Raw genomic sequence first — 20342 nt, forward strand, 5'->3', positions numbered from 1 at the left:
TGATTCCTTAGTCTTCTCTTTGCTGGAAATGATTAACTCCTTTATATCTCTGTTAGCCACTACACTGTAGAAAGACTGAAGTCACCTCTACAGTTAGAGCCTCAGATCCCACTACCAGATTTCTGATGTTTGTAATCACTATTAAAATCACCTTGCAAGGAGTTTTTCCAAAGTAGCTGTCTGTAGGAGCAATCAAGTTCCATTCCTGATTTTGACTGGGAAGTTTTGGCCACCCTGATCACGCCTCCATGGGAAAAATGAAACTGACAGATTAAGGGAGCAATTCCAAGAATAATTTTGGCATTCGATTTAAGACTGGAAAATAATTTTCCTTCTTATTTGGGCAAGGAAAATGCCTCAGGGACAGTAAAAGCCTACAGGAGAGGTTTAGCTGAAAGCCCTTTTTCCTCTTCCCCTTTGCCAGGCTCATGTCTGTTAAACAGCTGAACTATTTGCTACCTTCCTGAGTTTGTACTCAGTTGTTTAAAGCAGGCCTGGAAATATGCACATCAGTAAAGTAAAAAATTAAGCCAAATAGCAAGACTTCAGATTGGGACAAACAACAGTCTTTGCAAGTACAAGAATTAAGCTAAAATTCCAGCCTTATCTAGGAGGTAAGTTTTTTGAATCCTAATTATTATATTTTGCAATATTGAATATATGTATCATTTTTGGAAAAGCCACTCCTTTAGAATCTTCTTGGATTGATACTATTTTCACCCTTTCTCAGTTATTGCATATAAAGGAACAATTGTGCTAAGACTCATTCCCTGTAAACTGGTACAATCTTCTTGGAATCTTGATGAAGCATACATTGGCAACATATATCAAAATTGCAGCACAAAATTACATACTTTTTGACTCAGAAATACCACATCCAGGAATTTATATTATATACATACTTGCACATGTACTGATATATGAACATGGTTATTCTGCACCATAGTTTATATAAAGGCAAAAAGATGGAAACAACTGAAATGTCAAGAGGACTAGCTGAGTAAATCACAGTACACATAAACAATGCAATAATATGCAGCCATCAGGATGAAAAAGGAAGCTAATATTTAATGTACTAATATTTAATAATCTCTAGGATATATAGTAAAACCTTGGCTTCTGAGCATAATTCATTCCGGAAACATGCTTGTAATCCAGAGCACTTGTATATCAAAGTGGATTTCAAGAACTTTTGGCTCAATTGTGATCATGTGACATTCAGTATCATATACTACTCGTATTGCAAGACATCACTCATTTATCAAGTCAAAATTTATTAGTAATGTTTGCTCGTCTTGTGGAACACTTACAGAACAAGTTACTCATAATCCAAGGTTTTATTGTATTGTGTTTTTTTTTGCGGGGGGGGGTTGGGGTTTTTTTGTTTTTAAGGTTTATTTATTTATTTTGAGAGAGAGAGAGAGCAGGAGGGGCAGAGAGAGAAGGAGAGAGAGAGAGACAATCCCAAGCAGGCTCCACACTATCAGTGCAGAGCTGGACAAGGGGCTCAAACTCATGAACTGTGAGATGACCTGAGCTGAAATCAAGAGTAAGCTGCTCAACCCACTGAGCCACCCAGGCACCCCTCTAGGATATATTGTAAATGAAAAAAGCCAAATGTATAACGATGGTGCAAGTATAGGCAAAAGTTAATTTGTATAGGGTGTACATATGTTTTTGCTTTATATGCAGAAACTAGCTCTGGAAGGACACAGAGAAACTTGTAACTTTGGTTATTTGAGAGAACTGGGTAGCTGGTGAAAAAAAGACTTCCTTGTATGCTTTTTGTATCTTTCAAGTTTTGAACTATATCAACAACATGAAAGGATGATGTTTTAATTGAAAAGGCTGAGAATTAAAACACATCACAAAATAAGAATAACTAACAGTTTCTTTAATAATATTTCTTTTTCCTTTAAAAGATAATAAATAACAGAAATTGTGGAGTTATATGTTGCACCATAAGATCTGGACAGTTGAAAGCTCTCTTTACAATAACTTTGTTTGTTTGTTTGTTTTTAGTTTAATTTTATTTTTTATCAAAAAAATTTTTTAATGTTTATTTATTTTTGAGAGAGAGAGAGAAACAGAGTATGAGTAGGGGAGGGGCAGAGAGAGAGGGAGACACAGAATCTAAAGCAGGCTCCAGGCTCTGAGCTGTCAGTACAGAGCCCAACATGGGGCTCAAACCCATGAAAAGCAAGATCATGACCTGAGCTGAAGTTGGACACTTAACCACCTGAGGCATCCAGATGTCCTGTTGTGGTTTTTTTTTAAGTTTATTTATTTATTTTGAGAGAGAGAGAAAATGAGAGTGAGCCAGTGGGGGGGGGGGGGGTGGGCAGAAAGAAAGGAAGAGAGAGAGAATCCCAAGCACTGATAGTGCAGAGCCTAAGATAGGGCTTGAACTCACAAACCATGAGATCAAAACCAAGAGTTGGACACTTACCAACTGAGCCACCCAGGTACCCCTACAATAACTTTGAATCAAAGAAAAATCCAACAGAATATCCAAGACTAAACTGCAAACTATATAGAAGACAAATATTATGAAATTTCTAGATATTTTCATGGTTTCGAAGTGTCTCTTCATATATTGTTTATTAGTTGTAAGGAGCACAAGAGTATACAGTGAAGAAACTGGGCAACACCTTGACTGGATGATTGAAATTAATATCGTCATAGAGGCAGAAAGATATCTTGTGACAAATAACTTATGGGAATGTAAAACCAGGTTGTAATCAGAAGTAAACCCAAACTGAAGAACTGATCTATATTCTTTTTTTTTTTTTTTTTAAGTTTATTTACTTACTTTGAGAGGGAGAGACAGAATCCTAAGCAGTTTCTATGCCAACCAGTACAGAGCCCCACACAGGGCTCAAACTCAAGAACTGTGAGATCATGATCTGAGACCAAGCGTCCATTGCTCAATGACTAAGCCGCACATGAGGCCCATCTGACCTGTATTCTTTTAAAAATGTCAGTGCTGTGAAACATGGGTTATTTCACATTAAAAGAGACTAAACAGACATGACAACTAAATTCAACTAAATGTCTTCCTGGACTGGGTCTTGCACTAACAGGAAAAACAATATTATAAAGAACATTATTGGAACAATTCACAAAATGAGACTATGGATTATAGATTAGATTAAAGTAATGTACCAATAGTTTTGTATGAAATGTTGTCCTTCAGGGGTGCCTGGCTGGCTTAGTAGGTAGAGCATGCAACTCTTGATCTTGGGGTTGTGAGTTCAAGCCCCATGTTGGGTGTAGAGATTACATTAAAAAAAGAAAAATCTTAAAAAAATGAAATGTTGTTCTTCAGAAGTACATGTAATTGTAGTAAGAGGTGTAGTAAAGGAGAGTCATATATGCAATTTACTCTCAAATGGTTGATAAAAAATTATGCATAATTATGCATGCATCGATATACATCTATAGAGACAGTGAATTATGAAGCAAATGTGGCAAAATGTCAAAAATTGATAGATTTTTTGTGAATGTACTGATTGCAACTTAATTGTTCACTTTAAAATGGATAATTTTAGGGTTCCTGGGTGGCTCAGTCAGTTAAGGGTCTGACTCTTGATTTTGTTTCAGGTCATGATCTCGTGGTTCATGGGTTCAAGCCCCACACTGAGCTGTTTGCTGAGAGCATGGAGCCCGCTTGGGATTCTCTCTCTCTCTCTCTCTCTCTCTCTGTCCCCCCCAAACATAATAAACTTTAATAAATAAATAAGTGAAGTAGTTAATTTTATATTATGTGAATCTCACCTCTATGAAAAAAGATTGATGGATTTCAGCAAAGGGTATTAGGGTATCCAGAATTTCTATGTACTAATCTTGCAATATTTCTATAAATTTGAAATTATAAAAAATAAAGAAGAAGAAGAGGGGTGCCTGGGTGGCTCAGTCAGTTAAGCAGTTAAGCATCCGACTTTGTCTCAGGTCATGATCTCACAGCTTATGAATTCAAGCCCTGTATTGGGCTCTCTGCTGTCAGCACAGACCCTGCTTCGGATCCTCTGTCTGCCTCTCTCTGCCCCTCCCCTGCTTGCACTGTCTCTCTGCCTCTCTCAAAATAAATAAATAAATTTAAAGAAAAAAGTTACAGAATCTCTATGTGTCACTTAGTTTCCAGGAAAATGGACACCCTAATAGGTGGTTCAACAGAGAAGATTTAATTTTGAAATTAAAGCACTTTAGACAGATCTTAAAGGACAGAAAGAAGGAAAGGGACACTGAGGTAACTTCAAGGTAATGCCTGCAGGTAGCAGCTGCCATGCTCTGACAGAGGTCCCACTGAGCTGAGACTCAGGCCTCTGAGGGGGTACCGTGGGGCTGGTTCAGGGAGCATGGGAAAAGAATCTAGAGGCTAAAACCAGCTGCTGTTGCTACCACCATAGTAAAAAGGCATTGATGGCTGAAGTTTGAGTTTCCTTCTCCTGCCTTCAAGTCCCCCCTCTAGTATCCCCTACTGGTAGAACCTAAAAGCAGCCAGCTGACACAGAAGGAATACAGCTTGTAGAGTTCCAGCCCCACCTCACAAAGTCCAGCATGGAGGATTCAAAACCACTAGCATGTAAGACTCAAAGTACTTGGAAAAGCAATTCTTTCTGGATTTGGATTTGACAGATAATAGCTTAACAATAGACATGCTCTACATATCAGAATTCTGAGACGCATATATAAAGCCCACCTTGAAAGAAAAGTCACAGTCTTAAATACAAAGACTAATATAGATTGATTCACGTTATTTAATAATAATGTATATTTATTTAATGTATCTTATTTAATAGTAGTAGTATTAGTATTAGCATTTGTAACTTCTATAAACTGACCCCAAACACTAATCTAACAAATACTGAACCACTGCTCCTATGGAAAATATAGAGTTAGCTTCCTGTGGCCCTCTGGTCACAATATTTTTGTCAAATAATCAATGCATAACTTTGTTTATGGGTGTTTTGCTTAAAAACAGCTTGTTTATTATATATTGTTAATAGATTAACATTGAAGTCATGCTCAACAGCGCTATAACTCATGTCTAAATAAAGCTAATATAACACACGTAATTTTTCCTTAAGGTACATCACAACATTCTTGCACTTAGGAACATTAGGCAGCACCTCAGCACTTAATGTAAGGGTATAAACAGTGAAATCACAAGTAAATAGATAAACAGCCACACAAAAATGTGGAATAAGAAGGCAGAGTGTCACCTTATTCAACCTCAGATAGGAACAAGAACAACAACCAACTAATTTTTTTTTGCCATTCTGCACATGTCTGAGAATGACTTCAAAAGCACCTGAAAACTGACTGTATGTAAGTGTGGTAGGCAATACTGACATAGCTCTAGCGATCCCTAATACCTGTATTCACACCCTTGTGAATTCTCTTCCCCTGGAGCATGGACTAGACCTAATGATTTCCTTCTAATAAATAAAATTCAGCAGTAGTGATGGATTGAAACTTCTGTAAGTAGATTACTGTAGGGGAGGAAGAAAATCCTTTGCCTTTTATCCTTCTAAGTCCTCAGCTAGGGCCTTTGTAACAAAAGACATATTAAAAGAGAAAAACAAAATGACATTATTAACATGCATATCTCATATATACATGGGAGAGACTTGGAAAGAGTAACTCAAAGAGGTGGCTTAGAACTCTGACTTATATATATCTTCAACAAAGAACAATAAATCTGTAGAGAAATGTCAGGGCAAAGGAAAGTAATTTTACACTTCCAAGGGTGGCAAACTGTGGGAAAGTAAATATATGGGAAACTAATGGCAAATAAAAGCCAGTTAGGGAGTGCCTGGCTGGCTCAGTCCAAAGAGCATGTGACTTGATCTTGGGGTTGTGATTTCAAGCCCCACTTGGATGTAGATGTTACTTAAAAATAAAATCTTAAAAAAAAAAAAAAAAAAAGAAAAGGCTATTTAGTAAAATTTGTTATGTAGATTCCTCTAGTGTCACCTCCAGGATGCTATGGGTCTAAAATTGTCTCTGGTAATTAACTTTTGTCCTCTCTGGTAGAAAGGGGAGGAGGGATACCTTTTAATATTTATGTCCTACTTTTGGGCAAATGGGGGGAGGGCAGGGAGATTTTCTTGTATCTGCTTCTCAGTTGTATTCAGCTCAAAATAATTCTTATTTTTGTTTGTTTTAAGTTTATTTATTCATTTTGAAAAAGAGAGTGCATACATGCAAGTGGTGGAGGGGCAGAGAGAGAGGGAGAGAGAATCCCAAGCAGGATCTACACTGTCAGTGCAGAGCCTGATGTGGGCCTTGATCTCACAAACTGTGAGATCATGACCTGAGCCAAAATCAAGAATCAGATGCTTAACTCACTGAGCCACCCAGGTGCCCCTCAAAATTATTTTTACAACAAAGAGACCTATTTTGGGGTGACATATCCTAGGTGACATATTCCTTCATTACAAAATACTGCTACTGTCATCTTACTGGTCCTTTGTATCCCCGGCTGTTCTCTCATGCCTGCTCTGTTGGTGAAGGCCAGCTGTCAAGGAATTAACAGCCAACCTCAGACCAACAGCCAAAGGGGAACTGAGCCACTGAGTTTGGAAGTCGTTCTATCCCAGTTGAATCTAGGGATGACTGTGTTATTGGCCAATACCTTGAACGCAGCCTCACCATAGATCCTAAAGCAGAGGGCCCAGTAAAGCTGGGATTTTTGACCCACAGAAACTATAAGATAATAAATGTATTCTGTTTTACAGACACATGGGAAGACGCTTAACATCACTAATCTTCAGGGAAATGCAAATCAAAACCACAATGACATATCACCTTACACCTGTCAGAATGGCTATTATCAAAAAGACAAATAACAAGTGTTGGAGAGGGTATGGAGAAAAGAGAACTCTTGTACACTGTTGGTGGGAATTTAAATTTTTTTAATGTTTATTTTTGAGGGGGAGAGAGAGAGAGAGAGAGGCAGAGCGTGAGTGGGGGAGGGGCAAAGAGAGGGAGACACAGAATCTGAAGCAGGCTTCAGGGTCCAAGCTGTCAGCACAGAGCCTGATGCAGGGCTCGAACCCATGAACCATGAGAATATGACCTGAGCCGAAGTTGGACAATTAACCTACTGAGCCCCCAGGTGCCCCACTGTTGGTGGGAATTTAAGTTGGTGCAACCATTATGGAAAACAGTATGGAGTTTCTTCAAAAAATTAAATATAGGACCAGCAATTCCACTTCTGGGTATTTATCCCAAGGAAACTAAAATACTAACTTGAAAAGGTATATAGAGGTATATGTTCACTGTAGCATTATATACAATAGCCAAGACATGGAAACAACTTTAGTGTTCACTGAAGGATGAATGGACAAAGAATATGCAGTATGTAGGGATGCCTGGGTGGCTCAATTGGTAGAACATGAGATTCTCAATCCTGGGGCTGTGAGTTCAAGCCCCACATTAGGCATGCAGCCTACTTTAAAAGAAAGAATATGTGGTATATATAAAAACAATGGATATTACTCAGCCATAAAAAACAATGAAATCTTGCCATTTGTGACAACATAGGTGGACCGAGAGGGTATTATGCTAAGTGAAATGAGTCAGAGAAAGGCAAATACTATATGATTTCATTTATATGTGGAGTCTAAAAAACAAAACACATGAACAAACAAAAAGCAGAAACAGACCCATACATACAGAGAAGAAACAGATGATTGTCAGAGGCAAAGAGGGTATGGGAGGATGGGCAAAAAGGAATGAGGGGAGTAGTAGGTATAGGCTTACAATTATGGAATGAATAAGTCACAGGGATGAAAGGTACAGCAACAATGCGTACAGTCAATGAAATTGTAAGTGTTGTATGGTCACAGATGGAAGCTACACTTGTGGTGAACACAGCATGACATACAGAGTGTCATATCACTATGTTGTACACCTGAGATGAATGTACCGTTGTGTGTCAACTATAATTTGATTTTTTTTTAAGTATGTTGTTTTACATCACCAAGTTTTAAGGTAATTTATTAACAATAATTAGTAATAGGCAACTAATACAATAAGAAAAATTAAACAAATTAAGCACTGAGTATAAAAACATTTTAAAAACCAGAATAAACATAAGGAAAGCAAAGATTGGGTGCCTGGGTGGCTCAGTCGGTTAAGCATCCAACTTCGGCTCAGGTCATGATCTCAGGTTTGGGAGTGTGAGTCTCACATCCAGCTCTGTGCTGACAGCTCGGAGCCTGTAGCCTGCTGCAGATTCTGTGTCTCCCTCTCTGCCCCTCCCCCTTGAGTGCTCTCTCTCTCTCTCTCTCTCTCCTTCAAAAATAAACAAACATTAAAAAAAATTAAAAAAAAAAAAGGAAAGCAAAGATCAAATCCAAAAATCAACAAATTAGAGATTTAAAAAATTGTAGAACTGAAAAATAAATCCAAGAACCAACTCTTTGAAATGCAGTAAACTACTAACTTACCCAAGAAATAAAAAAGAAGAGTGGCAGCTGGGTGGTTTAGCCAGTTAAGCATCCAACTCTTGATTTTGGTTCAGGTCTTGATCCCACAGTGAGATTGAGCCCCATGTCAGGCTCTGCACTGACAGTGGGGAGCCTGCTTGGGATTCTTTCTCTCCCTCTCTCTCTGCCCCTTCTCTACTTGCACACACATGCACTCACTCTCTCTCTCTCAAAATAAATAAGCATTAATAAAAATAATAAAAAAGAAGAAAACATGAATATACAAAATAAAAATGAAGATGGGAAAATAAGCACAGATACAGAAAATTTTTATTTTATTTTTTGTTTATTTTTGAGAGAGAGAGAGAGCAGGGGAGGGGCAGACTGTGGATCTGAAGCGGGCTCTGCAATGACAGCAGGGAGGCTGATGCCACGCTTGAACTTACAAACCATGAGATCATGGCCTGAGCTGAAGTCAGACACTTAGCTGACTGAGCCACCCAGGTGGCCCTAGAAAAAGATTGTAAAGGACTTGGCTGAGAGGTCAGTCTACTCTCTGTTGGTACTGTGTCTCTTCAGCTTGAGCAATAGCTCCAATAAAGACTTGCCTGCCTTTACTGGGCAAAGGAAAGAAGAAAGAAAGAAAAAAGTACTTGATTGGAAAAGAAAGAAAGAAAGAAAGAAACAAAGAAAAGGAAGAAAAGAAAGGAAGAGAGAGAGAGAAGGAGGGAGGGAGGAAGGAAGAAAGAATAAAGAAAAGTACTTGATTCAACTTTATAAATTATTAAAATTACTAAAAGAAAATGTTTATTTCATACATGAGTCCCTTCCTTTTCCCTATGGGGAAGTCAAATGATATAAATATAGGCTTTGTGGCTTTATCCTATTCTCTGTAATTGAGGGTGAAATTGGGTGAAAATCTTACAAAGCAGTATTTTTCAATCTGCATGTCACAACCTATCAATGGTTATGAAATCTGTGTAGTGAATCTTGATCAGAATTTTAAAATAACATAGAATATAAAAATCAGAGTGGAATACATGTTATTAATAAAATACAATAAGGATAAGTGTTGTTTTCATAAAACTTGTACTTCAGATACGTGTGTGTGAATGTGTACACATTAGTTGTGGTATAAAAGTGTATTTTTGACTCTTTGTCCAAGTCAAAAGCATTTGAGATTCACTAGTGTAGGTCTCAGGGTATGTGGAAAGTAATTACATACACAAAGATAACTCCCTAGAGTATCTTTAATTGGGAGCCCCAACACAGAAACAGGATGGTACAACTTTTATCCATTAAAATGTATGCCACAATCTTATAGGTTTCAAACTGACTCATTTTTTCCAGGGGTTAACTTTGCTTTCTCTACCTGCTGTATAGTATCATTGGCGATTTCCATCTGTTCCAATGATCTTGTATTTCATGGCAACTGTTAGACTTCTTCAGTTTTATCCATTTTAAAATTATGGGTGCATGTTTTTTATATCGAGAATTTGTTCATTTCTTGCTACATGGTGGATTCCTGAATTTTATGTTATTTTTCCTTTAGTTTTAAGTTATATATATGTTTTCCATATGGAATCTATCTGCCAAACATATGGAAAAACAAAATAAAAACACTGAAGATCAAGCCATTTCACCAGCCCTTTGGGTTGCCCTTACCTCCTAACTTAACTCCTTCTTCCTGCTCTTCTCTGCTTTCCTCCTAAATATTGCATTGAGAAGGCATATTGGCATTCCTCTCTCTCAGCCTTCACTCTGGGGGAAGGGCTGTCATGGTATAAATAGACCAATGGAAAGGCCTATGTATCAGGGAACCGAACACTGGCTAACAGCCAACAAAGACCTGAGCTCTGACAACAGCCACACAACTGAGCTTGGAAGTGGATCCTCCCCTAGTTGAGCCTTGAGACGACAGAGGATCTGTCCTGGCTGACAACATAATTGCTTCCTTGTGAGAGACCCTGAGCCGAAACGAAGGACCCAGCAAAGATGTATCTGGATTCTTGACTCACAGAAACTGTGAGATAATGTTTGCTGTCTTAAGTTGGTATGATTTGGGGTAATTTGTCACACAACAAAGGGGCAAGTCACCCATTGTTTGAGCTTTGGTTGGAGATGTGGCTCAGCCTCTATCAGAGGTGTTGAAAGGAGCCAGGTATGGTTTGTCCTCAATTCCTGATGAATTTGGGCACATGTGAGCACATGACCCAGGCTCACCCTATCCAGGAAGGGCCTAGGATTTAGCGACCTAAATCCCTAAAGAAGTAGGGATGGCTGAGGAATGATTCTTTACAATGCCCTCCCCTCACCCCCAGCTACACCAAGTGTTCCACAGCAGAGGTACCAATGCCAACTTCCTAGCAAGACTGTTCCTTCAGAGGACTCTGGCCCTCAATTTCCCTTATCTTTAAAATGGAGATAACAACAGTCCCTTTAATGTAGGTTTGCTGTGAAGATTACATGAATCCAAATGAAGTGCTAAGGTCAGCATACTGGCATACAGTAAGTGCTATTTTATTTTATTTTATTAAAAAAAATTTTTTTTAATGTTTAATTAGTTTTGAAGGAGAGAGAGAGACGGAGAGTGAGCGGGGGAGGGGCAGAGAGAGGGAGACACAGAATCCTAAGCAGGCTCCAGGCTCTGAGCTGTCAACACAGAGCCAGATGTGAGACTCACACTCACAAACCGTGAGATCATGACCTGAGCCGAGGTCAGACGCTTAACTGACTGAGCCACCCAGGGGCCCCTAGTAAGTGCTATTTTAATGTTGACTTTTATTATTATTTTATACGTGAGGAAATTAAGGCCCAGAACAATAATTTGCCAGGATTGGAACTCATACTGAACAAGTGGAAGGGGATAAAAGAAAATGGGAGCTCCTCACCCCTTTGCTTTTAGGAAACTTGTAGAAAGATGCTCTAAAATTGAGAGTTGCTGACACTGAAGACAGAGAATCAATGGGAGAGTTTTGAGTAACAATGTGGAGTCATGCTTTACCACTCCCAAGGCATTTGGTCTCCCCTGCATGGGAGAGAGTTCAGATTCCCAGTGTAGTTTGCTTCTTCAGGATTGAGCTGCTAAGAAACCTCGAATTGAGTAGTGGGATCAGGGCAGCTCCACGTTTTCCCTGTGGGCTATCTCAAATAGTTAACACTTCCTGAGAGCTTACCGTGTGACTGGCACTAGTCTACCACATGCTTTTTTTTTTTTTTTTTTTTGGCATTAACTTATCCCAGAAACCTTATGGGGTAGTTACTATCTCCATTTTACAGATGAGGGAACCAAAGCACAGAGAAGTTAAGTAACTTACCCAAGGTCACACAGCTAGTGAATAGCAGAGCTTTGAATTTGGGCAGTTTAGCCCCAGATTATGCTCCTAACCACTGTGTTTCCCTGCCTCTCAGGTGAAGTGGTTCAGTCCTCCCAACCTCTAAGCAGTCTCGTGCAAGTGCTCAGCAACTACCTCATGTGCTGGTCACTATGGTCGGCTGAGTGCTGGTGCCCAAAGATACCCAAATCCTAATGTCCAGAACCTGTGAATGTTACCTTGTATGGCAAAAAAGATTTTACAGATGTGATTAAACAGAGATTATCCCAGATTATTCAGGCAGGCACTAACTGTAATCACAAGTGCCTTTATGACAGGGAGCCAGAGGGCATTTGAGTATAAAAGAGCAAGTAGGAGACCTGAGGGTGGAAGCAAGAGGTTGGAGTGATTCAAGGAAGGAGTCAGGAGTTAAGGATGAAGGCAGCCTCGAGAAATGAGAAAGGGCAAGAAAATGGATTCTGTCATACAGCACCAAAAAGAGCCACTCTGCCTGCAGCTTGCCTTTAGCTCAGGAAAACTGATTTCAGACTTCTGACTTCAGGAAGTGTAAGAAGGGGCACCATAATGGCTCAGTCAGTTAAGCATCCGACTTTGGCTCAGGTCATGGTCTCATGGTTGGTGAGTTCAAGTCTGGCATGGGGGCTCGCTTCAGATCTTCTGTCTGTCTGTCTGTCTGTCTCTCTCTCAGCCCCTCCCCCACTCGAGGTCTTCTCTCTCTTCCTCCCTCTCTCTCTCTCAAAAATAAACATTAGGGGCGCCTGGGTGGCTCAGTCGGTTAAGCGTCCGACTTCAGCTCAGGTCACGATCTCACGGTCCATGAGTTCGAGCCCCGCGTCCGGCTCTGGGCTGACGGCTCAGAGCCTGGAGCCTGCTTCTAATTCTGTGTCTCCCTCTCTCTCTGCCCCTGCCCCGTTCATGCTCTGTCTCTCTCTGTCTCAAAAATAAATAAACGTTAAAATAAATAAATAAATAAAATAAACATTAAAAAAAAAGAAGCACCATATTGCAGAGATGCTGAACCAAAAAAAAAAAAGTGTAAGAAAAAAAATTTGTGCTTTTTTAAGCCATTAAATTTGTGGTCATTTGTTACAGCAGCAATAGGAAACCAATACAGTCACCAACTTCAAGGGTGCCTCATTTCTGGGGTCACGGCATTAGGGCAGGGATTACAGGCAATTCTACCCCCATTGTCCCTGCCCCCCATCAGTCATCTGTCACATCATATGCCAGCAGCTTCCATTCCTTCATTCACATATTTACTGAGTGCCTCTTAGGGTCTAGGCACTACTAGAAGTCCTGGGCTTATAATCAGCAGTAAACAAGACAAAAATGTTACCTCACAGCTTCCATTCCAATGGAAGAGAGAGACCAAACACACACAAATGAAAAAATAAATTCTCTGAAGACAATTTGTTTAGCTTAGGCCTCAGTCATCACTCACCTGGGAAACTTCACCTGCCTTTTCATGAAAGACATGCTTGTCCAGTTTCTTTGTGAGCCAGACCCTGTGTGAGGCTCCTTCACTCTTGGGCCCCCTCACCCCAACCAATGCATTTACCACACCAGAGTTCTTTCCTTTTTTAAAAATTTTTAAAAGTAATCTCCACGCCCAACATGGGGCTTGAACCCATCACCCCGAAACCAAGAGTTGTGTGCTCCACCACCTGAGCCAGCCAGGTGCCCCCAGTGTTATTTCTTCAATGGCCCATCATCTCTGAGGGATCAAGACCAAATTCCTTAGCACAGCTCAAAAGATCCTTCTGGCTTTGGTTCCTGCTCCCCACTCAGCCTCATCCCACCCTTCCCTTGCTCTGCCTGACCTTGCCCTCCAGTTCAGCTGACCCGCTGGTGTTTTTTAACAAGGCCAGGACTCTTCTCTAGGCCTTTGTCGGCCTACTCACCTGCCTAGGATGCCCTTCCCCATTCCTCTTATGGAAAGCCTTACCAGGATCCCCAAGTCTGGGTTGGTTTTCCAAGGTTGGTCTCCTCCTTGGGGAATGGGACTGCCCACTTCATTTGTCTTGGAATTGTTAGTGTGCTGTACAAAACCTCCAGGCACACAAGAAGCCCTCATAAACATTTCCTGAATGAACGAGTGTAAGTGAAGAGGTTTCGCACATCTAACCCTAGGAGTGAAGAGAAAGAAGTCATTCATGAGAGCTAGGTGTGCCTTTCAGAGAATGTGAAATTTCAGACATGCTTCGTGGAAGGGCCAAGGCTTGGCAGGGCTTCTCCAGGCTGGCAAGCTGGAGCGGGTTTTGGGAGACCAAGCTGAGCTTAGAAGGTTGGGGAGGAGGCTGAGGGGAGGAAGCTTATTAGTCATGGCTGCAGGAAGGAAGTTTGAAGAAAACAGAAAGGTTTTTAAAATCACCTTGTTGAGGTGCGTGGGCCTTCATTATTTAGGTGTCAGAAAACTATTACAGGGGGCAAGTTGTTGGGCTTCGATGTACTGGACCATTAGGAGGCCCTTCTCTAGAGACATGTTACAAAGAGCCACTTTTTAACGCACGTCTCTGCCTGGTAAACCACTCATCCCTGAAGGAAAGAACTGGAATGCTTCCTTTATTTGGGCCAGGCTGCTTTCAGATGGCTCAGACTGCCCCCCTGGGAAGGGAGAGGAAAAAGGTAGGAGGAAGAAGTCAGAGCTAGGAGGCAGTCAAGCCCCAGAGAAGACAAGTTGCTAGAGAAGCCCCAGAATCTTCAGTGGGCTGATTCTGTGATCCGTAGGCACTCTTAAAGCTGGAAGGGGAGTGGTATTGTCTTTGTGTGTAAAGCTTGTTTATTCCCCTGGGGCTGGTTCTTTGATTGCTGTGCTTTAGACTATTTGCATATCAATTAGACACAATGGAACAATAGTCACACAAACAGCCAGGTGGGCTGGTCTCTGGACAGAGTTGAAGGAAGGTTGACCTTCAACTCTTCTGGGAATCTCTACAGCAATTTAAGGGACTGAAGAGCTTATTCAGAAGATGGGCTGGGTGGGGCCCAAACTTGTATTCTTTTTTAACTGTTTTCAGGCTGAGAGGAGATAGGAGAGGATGACATTTCTCTCTTGTACCAGCTCCCCAGCTCCCCCTCACTCCAGCCCTGCGTGCTGCCACTTTTCTCCACATCCCCCCACGCGCTGCCACTAAAAGGGCAGCGCCCCACTCCAGTTGCCACCAGATGTAGAATTTTCCAAGGGGCTAGCATTTCTGGTTGTTCCTGATCTGTGAGTGAATCCTGATGCCAAATCTCTTCCCTGTGTCTGTGTCTTGATCCCTTCACCAGCCCCACATGGTGTCATTTCACTCAACATTTCTTTAAAGACTGGTGTTGTCCTCTCATACTGAAGTGGTTGCTACTAGTGACATTGTGGAACTTTTGCAGAAAAATGGAGCCCTTCAGTGATTGAGGAATAAAAAATGTTTAAATATAATTTCAAAAAAATTGAGGACCTTATATACATAGACATCATGCCTCTTGTAGAAAAGATTGCTCATCACTAATCCATGCTTGGTTTACTGCCTTCTCAAAGTTTCACAGGAGAGGCATACAGGTCCCTTAGTAGCCAAGACTGTGGGATCTGTGAACCTTGAGGCTGTGTCATTTATTCCGGAAGCTGACACACAGCTGACATTCAGTAAACACATTCGTATATTTAGGAGCGAAGCCACCAGTAGTCTCTGGGCTGACTTCTGCCTCATGCCCCACCCTTTCTGCATAAATCATCAACTCAGGTCTCACTCCTGCAAAACCAAACCAAACAAGTATCTCCATAACCCCTCCCCCACCTCACCCCACTCCCTCACTTGCCCCTGCCGGCTTCCTTAGCTCCCTTTGTAGGAAAAAAGAGCTCCACTTCTATTCACTCACTATCCCCCAATATTATGAAATCTGCCTTGAGCATCCATTACTCACAGAAACTGTACCCACTACATTCGTCAGTAGCCTCTTCATTGAGAAACCAGTCCGGCCCTGTTTAGTCTTTAGAGTGTGCTGTTGTTGATGGTTTTACCTGGACATGCTTCCATCATGGCTTCCCCAACGACATGCTATTCCAGTTCTCTAAGGACCTTTTCAGGCCACTTCTCCCCTCCTCCACTTCAGAGCCTTTTGTAATTTTTACTCATGACCTCATCAACACAGGAGTTGCCAAGAATTCTAATGCTGATCTCCACCCCCCCCCCCCCCTTTCGCTCATCTAGACCATTGCTCCCAAATGTGCTCCACCTGGACCAGCAACATTGGCATGATTGAGAGCTTGTGAGAAATGCAGAATCACAGGTCCTACCTTGGGCTTCCTGCATCAGAATCCGCACTTTTACTGAGTGACTCATCTGCACCTTAAAGTTGAAGAAATTCTGGTCTATAGCAGTGTTGTCCAATAGAAATACAAAGTGGGCCCCATGTGTAATTAAAATGTCTAATAACTACACTTAAAAAGCTGAAGAGATATAAGTGAAATTAATTGTGATCATGTAGTTCATTTAACTCAATATATCCACAATGTTGTAACTTCAACATGTAACACGTATAAAAATTATGGAAATATTTTATGTTCCTTCTTTTGTAGTAAGTTTTTGAAATTCAGAGTATATTTTATACTTACAGCACACCTCAATTCACCCCACCACAATTTTTTAAAAATGTTTATTTTTTTTGAGAGAGTGAGGAACAGAGTGCAAGCAAGGGAGGGGCAGAGAGAGAGGGAGACAAGGAATCCGAAGCAGTCTCCAGGCTCTGAGCTGTCAGCAGAGTTGGAAGAAGGGCTCAAACTCACGAACCAACTGTGAGCTGATGACCTGAGCCAAAGTAGGATGTTTAACCAACTGGCACCCAGGTGCCTCCACTCTACCACATTTTAAGTCACATGGCTGATGCCTACAGTATTAATGCAGCTGTAGCGTTTAGCATGAATATAAGAATTTAGGGTTTAAAGTGAAATAATCTGAGTGTGATCTAACGTCAGCACTTCTTAGCTTTGTGATCGTGTGCAAATTTCCCTCTCTGCATTTCCTTTCCTCGTGTTAGCAGAGAATAATATTCACTATCTAACAGAGTCTCAGTAAAGATTAGAGATAATGAATATAAATGTATGCAGCACATGATAAATGGTGACTATACTTTTCTTTTTGGAGATTTATCTCATTACAGTAAAACCATGGTTTACGAACATAATTTGTTCTGGAAACATGCTTGTAAACCGAAGCATTCATATATCAAAATGAATTTCAAGAACCATTGGCTCATGTGATATTCGGCATCATGTACTGCTTGTCGTATTGCAAGACATTGCTCATTTATCAAGTTAAACTTTATTAGAAATGTCTGCTTGTCTTATGGAACACTCGCAGAACAAGTTACAACCCAAGGTTTTGCTGTATATGCAAGGTTTGCCTCCTTGATAGACAACATGTTAATTATTATTTGCAAGAGGCTTTTTATAAGTGTAATGGTTATTAAAAGATTGTTTTAGTGCTTCATATGATTCTTAGTAGCTGTTTCAAAATGTAAACGATTTATTTTTTTAAGTTTTTATTTAAATTCCAGGTAGTTAATGTATCAAAATGTAAGCAATTTAAATCTATTTAAATCCTTGCTTTCTAACGTTATATAATGGCAGACTCTGGAGCCAGACTTCCTAGGTTCAAATCCTAGCTTTGTCACTTACCAGCTGTGCCTCAGTTTCCTCATCTAAAATAGGACTTCTAATAGTCTCTATACTATGGAGTTGTTGCAAAGAGTAAATACATAGAAATTCCTCACACCAGTACCTGACCCATAGAGGTGATGTGGGATTGTCGAGCCTACCAGTCAAAGAATTCTTGAGATGTTTTAGGTGCAGAATGGTAGTTTGGGGCACCTAGGTGGCTCAGTCAAACGTCCAACTTCAGCTCAGGTCATGATCTCACGGTCTGCGAGTTCGAGCCCTGCGTCAGGTTCCGTGCTGACAGCTCAGAGCCTGGAGCCTGCTTCGAATTCTGTGTGTGTCTCTCTCTGCCCCTCTCCCATTTGTGCACGCACGTGCACACACTCTCTCTCTGTCTCTCTATCTCTCAAAAATAAATAAACATTAAAAAAAAAAAAGGAATGATGGTTTTATTACAGCACAGGGACAGGACCCATGGACAGGAAGAGCTGCATTGTGATTGTGGGGAGTGTCTGATAATATAGGGGTTTCTATCCTATGGAGGTGAAGGTGCTACAGGAAATTGAGTCTAGAGTTCCTGAAGGTCTATTAGTGTTTTTCTTGTAAATCATTAAGACAGTTTCAAACTATAGTGGAGTTTCATGCCCTACATGACTGTGATCTTTATTAACTGACCATTTGTTTTTCCCCTTCATTTGTTCTTAAGCAGTTACTAGTGCCTGGGGAATGTTATATACATATATATCTTCCACCTTAAGGGGGGCGAGGTTGCAGGTGTCAGTTCATGTTTTGTCCTCAGCTTGCCTTTTGCTCTCCCATCAGGAGACACTACAAATTATAACAATAATAAAGGGCCCATTAACAAAAACAATTATGAAGAGTTTGGGGGTATTGGAAATGCCTATGTTATGATGTTAAATAAAAGAAACAACACAAAATAGTTCTTACAGTATGATCACAACTATATTTAAAACAAAGAAGCTTAGGGATGCCAGGTGGCTCGGTTGGTTAAGTGTCCAACTCTTGATCTTAGCTCAGGTCATGGTCTCACAGTTCGTGGGTTTGAACTCCGCATTGGGCTCTGTGCTGATGGGGAGAAGTCTGCTTTGGATTCTGTCTTTCCTTTCTGTTCCTTTCCCACTTGTGCTCTCTCTCTCTCTCAAAATAGATAAGTAAACTTTAGAAAAAACAAAAACAGGGGTGCCTGGATAGCTCAGTCAGTTCGGTGTCCAACTTCACCTTAGGTCATGATCTCATGGTCCGTGGGTTTGAGCCCCACACTGGTCTCTGTGCTGACAGCTCAGAGCCTGGAGCCTGCTTCAGATTCTGTGTCTCCATCTGTCTCCACCCCTCCCCTGCTCATGCTCTGTCTCTATCTCTCAAGAATAACTAAACATTAAAGAAAAATTTTAGAAAAACAAAAACAACAAAGTAGCTTAGAATTGTGGCTAGGGGTGGGACACTAAATGTTAATTGTGGTTGTGTATGGTAGATAGAATTTTGAGTGATTTTTTTTCTTTCTGCTTTTTACAATATGCATTAATTTTATAACAAGGAAAACCAAATTAACTTTATTTCCTAAATTGTTTATTGGCTGAGAGAATGGGCTCTGGAATAAGACTCCCTGGATTCCCTTGAGGGCTTTATGTTAAGTGAAATAAGTCAGACAGAGAATGGACAAATACTGTATGATCTCACCGACATGTGGAATCTAAAAAAAGCCTAACTCATAGAAACAGAATAGAATGCTTATTTCTAGTGGCTCTGATGTGGAGGAAATGGGAACATGTTGGTCAAAGAGTACAAATTTCTAGTTATAAGATGAACAAGTTGTGGGATCTAATATTCATCATGGTGACTACAGTTAACAGAACAGTACTGTGTTATATCCTGGAGAGTTGCTAAGAAACTGATGCAGCCACTCTGGAGAACTGTGTGGAGGTTCCTCAAAAAACTAAAAATAGAACTACCTTATGACTCAGCAATTGCACTACTAGGTATTTACCTAAAGGATACAAAAATACAGATTCAAACGGGTACATGCACATGTTTATAACAGCATTATCAAAATAGCTAAATTATGGAAAGAGCCCAAATGTCCATCACTTAATGAATGGATTAAAAATGTGATATATATTAATGTTAACATTAATTATTAATAATATTAATAAAATTAATATGCACATATATGCATGTAATGGAATATTAGTTATCAAAAAGAATGAAATCTTGCCATTTGCAATGATGTGGATGGAGCTAGAATGCATCATGCTAAGTGAAGTAAGTCAGTCAGAGAGAGAGACAAATACCCTATGTTTTCACTCATATGTACAGTTTGGGAAACAAAACAGATGAACATATGGGAAAGAGGAAAAAAGAGAGGGAAACAAACCATAAGAGACTCTATGGTAGAGAACAAACAAAATTGATGGAGGGAGGTGGGTGGGGGATAGGCTGGGTGGGTGATGAGTATGGAGAGGAGGGCACTTGTGTTGGGCACTGGGTGTTATATGTAGGTGATATGGGTCATTAGGTTCTGTTCCTGACACCAATATTACACTATATCTTGACTGGCTGGAATTTGAATAAAAATTTGGAAGTAAAAAAATTTGTTGAGAGTAAATCTTAAATGTTCTCACCACACACAAAAAATTGTAATTACGTGAGGTGATGGATATGTTAGCTAACTTTATTGTGCTAATCATTTCTCAATATATATATTGAGAATATATATGTGTGTATCATATATATATGTATATATGACACATAATATACATGTATCAGATCATCACATTGTATGCCTTAAACTTATACAATGTTATGTGTCAGTTATATCTCAATAAAGCTGAAAAAACAAAATAAGAAGTGGGGATAAACGTCCATTTCCTAGATGTCAGAGAAGCAAATTTTAATTCCATAAAATATTAAAATAAAAAA

This window comes from Panthera pardus, unplaced genomic scaffold, assembly GCF_024362965.1.
Source record: "Panthera pardus isolate Hobbes unplaced genomic scaffold, ASM2436296v1 HiC_scaffold_13, whole genome shotgun sequence".
Classification (NCBI taxonomy): Eukaryota; Metazoa; Chordata; class Mammalia; order Carnivora; family Felidae; genus Panthera; species Panthera pardus.